Genomic DNA, 7149 nt, shown 5'->3' on the forward strand with positions numbered 1-7149 from the left:
AGTTCCCCTCGCAGATGGTTTTTTAGCATAGTCCACCATCTTTCAGTTAGCTAGCTCATTGCTTAAGTGAAATTTTCTCTCTCCACCGCCTTGCCTCTTGACAGATTGGCTTTTGTCTTGCGGAGAGCAGGTCAAGCCCTTGCTTGGTATCACTTTTATTTTCTCATTTAGATTTTTCCGCAGGTTATAATCCTGCAACGTTATTGCTGGCACCTTCACAAATCGCTGTGATGGAGGGTTATGGTTGGGGAGCAGGCCGAGCCCTCCCATTGTCCATCTGCTCCCCTAACCTCTACCCCAGATGTTCATATTTTCTGCTCCCATCCCCACACGCCACATTCCCACCTTCTGGGTCTACTCCCCAGGGAGCTGGTTTCAGCAGAAAAAAGAGCAAATCTCAGCAGCCCCTTCCAAATTGTGGGAGTGCCTGGGAGGGAATTAAGCCTTGTCAAAACTTCCAAAATTCAAACCAGGAAGAACCTGGCTGAGGAAACCTGGGTGGATGGGAATTCAGTTGTGCAGTTTCTCCTGGATAGGAGGAGGTCTTGGAGTGGCATCTGTCGGCCTTGATGATGGGTAAGAATTTTATTTATGACCTCTGTTGTTCGAACTCTCTCCAAATCTCTCTCCATCACTGTTCTCAGGTTTCTTCCCTGGAGCCTCCATGTCGACCAGGATCTTGACCTGAAGAAAGAGGATTCTGTACCTCTCCTATCTCTGAACAGACATAATTGCCTTTTTTAAAAAATGGCGTTTTTAAATAGCATGAAAAAAAATGGCAATACCTCGACAAGGTCAAGTGACCCTAGGGACAGCCACAAGTTGGTGACACAAGAGTGTTGGTGGGCCTGGCGTAAGGAAGGGACTTTCAGCCAAAGCAAGGAGGGCGTGTGCTGCATCAGAGCAGAGAGAAGCAGAACCATGATGGGGCAGGAGGGGAATGGCACGGAACAGTATCAGTGCAGAAGCAGTGGCCTGAGGCTCTGAAGACAGCCCAGCAGCACTCAATGGGGCACCGTGCTCAGAGCCCCTGCTGTAATAAAAATAATGGCTACTGTTTACTGACGCCTTCCTAGTGCCCATCCTTGTGTTTTTTCCTGTCTGAATTCCTCACCACTCTCTTTGAGTGAAGAAGTTAAATCCTCTTTGCAGACAGGAGGAGACTATGCCTCAGAAAGGCTAAGTGATTTTTCCAGCGTCACAGAGATGGTTAGTTGCAGCACTGGGATTTTCAAGAAGGTGCGCCAGCTTCGTGGGCCCAGGATCCTGTGCAGTCACCAGGTCTAACACTCTGCAGTCGCCATCTTGAAATCTTTAATGATTTTTGAACAAGGTTGCCTTGCACTGGGTCCCACAAATGATGCTGCTGGTCCTGTCTGGCTGGCAGGTAGGCCTTCAATAATACCTGCATCCATTAGCCACAGTGCATGAAGACGGACAGGAATGGTAAATAACTCACCAAGGGGAGAAAATCAAACCTAATGAATGAGATACACTGATGAAAAACAAACCAATATGCCCCATAGAATCACAGGAATGCTCAGAATTGGGGGAATCAGTAACTTAAAAAGAATGGTTTTGGGGCTTTGCCATATTTAGCAAATAAAAATAGAGGATGACCAGTGAAATTTGAATTTCAGTTAATCAGAGAAACTGTGTTTAGATAAAAAATGAATAATTTTTTTTTTTTAGTATTTGGGACATACTTATACTATAAAGTTATTTGGTGATTTATCTGAAATTCAGATCTAACTGAGTGTCCTGTGTTTTATCTGGCAAAGGTATTTAGAACAGTATTTGAATGTCTATAAGGAGTGAGCAGACCTATAGGTTCTGCTCTGATAGGCCTCAGGCTGTTGACTGGGGCAGAAGATAATTTCGGGCCTATGGGTGCCTACCTTAGTCTCCCACGTATGCCAGGGCAGTTAGGAGGAGCCGAGACATTTTCAGTGGGGCCACACCCTCCAGTGAAAGTCTAAGTGCCAAGGCCTGGCAATGGCCCTCAGAGTCACATAGACTCCAGAGACCATGAAGTCCTGTGACTTCCTCTTCATTATGGTCCTTCTCATCCTTGGAACTTTGATGTCCTGGTTCTGGGCTGTGGAAGGTGGTGGTATTCTCCCTGGTGACTTTTAGTCACTGGATTCAAGCTCCACCCACAGTCAGGGATGTAGGGGGTTCCTTCCCAGCACAGGGGTATCCCAGTCCTCTGTCCCAGAGCCCCAGCTCAGAGCTTCCCTTCCAGTGGGCAACCCAGGCTTTGGGAGTAGGGGAGGCTGGGTGTTTGGCCAACAGGATCTGAGTTCTTTGTGAGGGCTTCGTCTGGAATCTGTCTGGCCCCCAGAACTTCTCCTCTGCCTAAATGGCTCTGTATCCTTCCATCTCTCTCTTATTCTCCCTCTCCCTTCCTCTTATTCTTTATACTTCCTTCACTGTCTTACTCTTCACCTCTTTCTTTATTTCTGTCTATGTGTTGGATTCCTTTTAATCGGATTCATATTCTTTGTCTCTTTCTCTCTGTGTGTCCCTTACTCTGTCTTTGTCTGCCTGTCTCTCAGTCTTCATAGTGATGGTTCCATCTGTTTGTCTTTAATTGCTCTCCCTCATTTCTGTCACTCTTTGTTTCTGGGTGTCTTTGTCTTTCCCTGAGACAGAAGTATCTGTTCATGAGCCCTACACGTGCCCTCCTGAGCCAGTGGCTTTTTCCTGATGGGATGATGAGGCACCCTGACTACTCTCCCCTTGAGGCCCCTGGGCATGGCTGCTCCCCTACAGCCTCTCTACCTTTCACCTCCTGAGAACGTGGCTCTTTACTGAGTTGGGGAATGTGGCCCCATCTCACAGCAGATGAGAAGGATGAGAAAGCTGGATTCTTTCCCCTCAAACCCACTCTCTCGTGCTAGCTGATTCAGCCCCACGATGCCGTATGACAGGCAGTGCCCAGGGAGAAGAGACACCACCCTGGCCTCCGTTGCATCACATGCAGGGACTCTGTTGACATCTCAGACTCCAGAGAGAACGCCCTGCCCAGAAAGAGTGGTTCCTGCTGGATCAGGGGCTAGGTGTCCATTTCAGTTGGTAGGTTGGTCAGTTGGTGACCCAGTCAGTCCGTCCCTCAGTGCCACATGCCACCAGCTACAAGCACTGCTTAAGGGGACACTGGTGAGAAGGAATCAGATGCCCCTTCAGGAGGTGCATTGACAGCTGAGATGTGGGAGGGGTTGGTTTCTGTGGCAAAGCACGGAGCCAGGGCTGGAGTCTCACAGCATGAGGGTGACATCCAGAGCTTCCTACAACCTGCTCATCCACTTTGTCCAGTTGAGGTGAAGCCTGGAAGTGTCCAGGCAAGTCTGGCAAGGGCAGGAGACTCTCCCCCTGCACTAACATGAGAAGAACTGCTAGTGCAAAGATGACCTCGAGGGCTGCGAGGGCAGGTGTGGGAACATGTGTGTTCCCCCATGAAACCTAAAGAGGAGGTCCAGGCTCAGATCAATGTCCCCCGTCCATCTTCCACTCGATCCAGACCCATGTGAAGGGGTTCTCTGCCCTGCCACCTCTGCCTGGCTTCCCTGTCCGTCAGTCTCATCCCCACTTCCAGTCCTGCAGCAAGGAGCCTCAAAGAGTTACTAGCTTAGTGGAGGTTCTGCTAGAAACAGACTTGAGCCAAGGCCTCGAATGCTCCCAGGAGAGACAAAGGGATGAGCAAAAGAAGCCAAGCCATTTGGGAGGAAGTCCCCACCTCAGCCTGGTCCCACAAGGATCTTTGGAGCACAAAACAGGGATTTTGTACTCCCACACTGGTCAGCCATTGTCCAAGAGCTGAAGGGAGGGGACATAAACTCCCAGACACTTCTGGTTCTCCATCTGGGCAAGGAGACGCCTCTGAAGGAAGTCTCAGGGTGAACCCATAGCAGCAAAACAATAATCCGGGTCATGGTCATACAGAGACAATGAAAGGTGTGGAAGGAACCTGAGCATGGCATCCACCATGTTCAATGCAGTCAGTCACCTGGGGCAAGGCTTCCGTCTCAGACATCTTTGGTGTGGGCCCTGGAAGAGAGAGCAGCTTTGAATGGTTCAGGAAGTAGCTTCCGGACTATAACCTGCAGCCCTGGTCTGTCTAGGAGAAGGCTGGAAGATGTCCGGTGGCACCAGCAGCTGCAGAAGCTCCTCCTACAGAGATGAACGTGTCAACGACAACCAGTGCAGGGGCTTTTTCAAGTGTTGCGAGGTCCTGTGTAGGAGGAAATGTGTTTATCCCACAGCAGGTAAGGAGGAAGTCTGAGCTCGGATGGAAGTCCTTCGATCCAGTTGGTCTCAATACCCTGGTACCCCAGACCCATGGGGAGGGGGTGCCCACCTCCTTATCTCTGGCAGAGCCCTTGTGAGGCCTCTCTGCATTTAACACCACCCTTGTCCCAGGCAAGGACTCCCACAGGGTTCCCTGGGACAGTGCTTTCTCCCAGACCCCTCCAAGGCCCCCGGAAGGAAGGTCGCCATGGAGTGGAGGAGGAGCAGGCAGCTGTGGTCCCGGGTGCAGGAGACTCGAGTTGGAATAAAAACTGCTTGTAACTCACAGTGTGACTGTGAAGGACGACTGTATCTCTCTGAACCTCAGTTTTCCCATCTGTAAAATGGACACAATCACATCCATCAGGACCACATCCTACACAGGGCTTAGTCATCCATAAAGCACTGTGGGAGTTGAGGGCTCTTTACTGATTTCCCCTCTGGGTCCTGGGGGGCGTCCACAATAAAGCCTAGCAGGACCATCAGAGTTGGGGGCCTCTCGAGAATCATCCAGCCAGTGTCCTGATTTTACCGATCGCAACACTGAGTCAGTAAACAGCTGGGACTGACCCCAAGACCAGTGATTCTTCAATTTTGCCACCTCCCGCTCCATCTTTCCTGCCCCAAACGGCCTTGGAACTTGTTGGCCAGGGTCCCCCTTGAGGTGGAGAATCTGGACATAAGGTGGCTGCCCCATAGGTAGACGTGCTGATCTAATGTTCTTTCTGCAGACAGATTGATGCCAGTGTGATGAAGCTGAGGATTCCTGGTGTCCAGGGAGTCCACTTCCCACACAAGCCTGAGGTATCCGCAGTCCCCGCTGAAGCCTTGGTGCTGCCACGGATGCTTCCTCTGTGCCCGGTCCTTTGTGTATTCCTGGCACCCAGAAAAGGGCTGGGCACAGAAAATGTGTTTTGACCAGAGAACAAATAAAAGCACACGCTTCTGTCGGCATACCTGGCGTCTGTGATTCACAGAGTCTCGCCTGGTGGCTGGGAGCGGGTGGGGAGCGTGGAGACTCTCCCACAGCATGAATCCTCACACTCATGGACATGGTTTTTGTCTAAGCTATAGATCTAGAATTCAAATTGCTTCTAGGTTTTTCCTTCAGGCAAGGCTAAGTTGTTCTTGTAGAAAAAACCGAGGAACTCTGCCAAATAGATGGACCAAGTTACCCTCTTACCTGCAGTGTATATGGGTCTCTGTTTCCCTGTAACTTAATCAATAATGTGTTTCTGACTTTAAAATCCTTCTCAAGCCGGTGTATGAAAATTGATGTCTTATTTCAGTTTGCATGCATGATTAGTTAGGGAGCCAAATACATATTTGAGCATGCAAATAATCATGATATGATTAATATTCATATTTAGTGCTGCATTAACAAACAATTACAAAGTATCAGTGGCATAGCACTGTACCAGTTGATTTCCACAGACTCAACGGAATTGTGGGGCCGTATGAGAGGGCATTCAAACCTTACAAAACTTCAAAAGATCCGTGTAGAAAGAGCTGGGGAGGGGAAACCTCAGCAGGTAGGAAAAACAGACTCAAAAGGCTACGTACTATTTGATTCCATTTATGTGACACCCTCAAAAGGCAAAACTATAGGGACAGAAAACACATCAGTGGTTGCCAAGAGCACAATAGAGGAAGGGACTGACTCCAAAGGGTGCAGGAGAATTTTGAGGAGAGATGGAACTGTTCTCTATCTTGGTTGTGGTGGTGGTTACATGATCAAAACTCATAGAACTGCACCCTAAATTGGGTAAATTTTATAACAATAAACAAGATAGACACATCCCTCCCCCTTTAGGACCTTATGTTCTCATAAAGAAGCATCCCCATAACCCAGCTCTGAGGATCCTCAGTGATAATCATCAAGAAAGTGGCAAGTGCAGGGCAAGATGGGGAACCGAAGAGGCCCTCCGGCTCAGAGAGAGAGACAGTCTCATGCATAAAGGCACCCTATGGCAAGAAGAACAACACTTAGTGCTTTCCCTGGGTGATTGTACTTCTTCATGATGAGCTATGTGAGATAACAGGCTCTCTTTCTTACATATTTTTTATTTTTATCAAAGTTCTGCATGCAGATGGATTAAAGAGTCACATCGTTTTACAAAGGTTCTTGTGAAAAACAGCAGTTGCTTACTACCCTCCCCCAGAGAGTGGTATTGGCACCTATCTCCTCTCTCTGAGTCCTATTCGTGTAATGTCACATCTTGACTTTCCAGTTTTAGATATAATCTGTTGACTTCCCACGATTGAAAATGAGATTTCCTCTACCTCTTTTCTCCCTACCCCTCTAGAATACAGGCTCACCCTTCCACCACCAGTGCCCCCGCCCCCGACGTTAAACCTGTATGATAATTTTGATTAGATCAGCACCATTGTTTACATTATTATGACTATGTGAACACTGTCGCAGCTGAACTATGTGGTAAACTACACCACTGTTCCCTTCTGGCACAACTTTTTTATTTTCTTGAAATGAAAAATTGTCTCATCTTGCGTTTGCTGGGTTTTCTGCGTACATAGCGCCTATTCAACCACAAACTCTTCACCAGTTGCCAAAGTTTCCTCTCCATGTATTCATATGCACTACTAATTTCCCCTTCCAGAAGACGAATTCCCTGGAGCCCTCCGAGCCCCTCCAATCTGGGCTGATGGCCCTGTATTTCTGGTCCTCAGTTGTCACTCTGGGATCTCCCATCCCTGTCATCATGGAGACTCCCTTATTTTCTCTCCTACATTCTCTTTTCTGTATCCCATGCATTTGTTTTCTTGGTTTCATCTTAATAGGCTTTCTTTTGATGTTTAGAATTGTTCCATACAAACCTCTTGCCAGTCAGTGTTCAGTAA

At 48.4% G+C, this 7149-nt stretch overlaps 1 long non-coding RNA gene across 1 annotated transcript; it reads left to right on the plus strand.

Moving 5' to 3' along the window:
- Window positions 1-472: 472 nt before the first annotated feature.
- On the plus strand, window positions 473-5242 carry LOC123277220 (uncharacterized). Its single transcript, XR_006514011.2, has 3 exons — window positions 473-576; window positions 4125-4268; window positions 5022-5242. It is a non-coding gene; the product is annotated as an uncharacterized lncRNA (long non-coding RNA).
- The last annotated feature ends 1907 nt before the right edge of the window (window positions 5243-7149 follow it).

This window comes from Equus asinus, chromosome 15 (assembly GCF_041296235.1).
Source record: "Equus asinus isolate D_3611 breed Donkey chromosome 15, EquAss-T2T_v2, whole genome shotgun sequence".
NCBI lineage: Eukaryota > Metazoa > Chordata > Mammalia > Perissodactyla > Equidae > Equus > Equus asinus.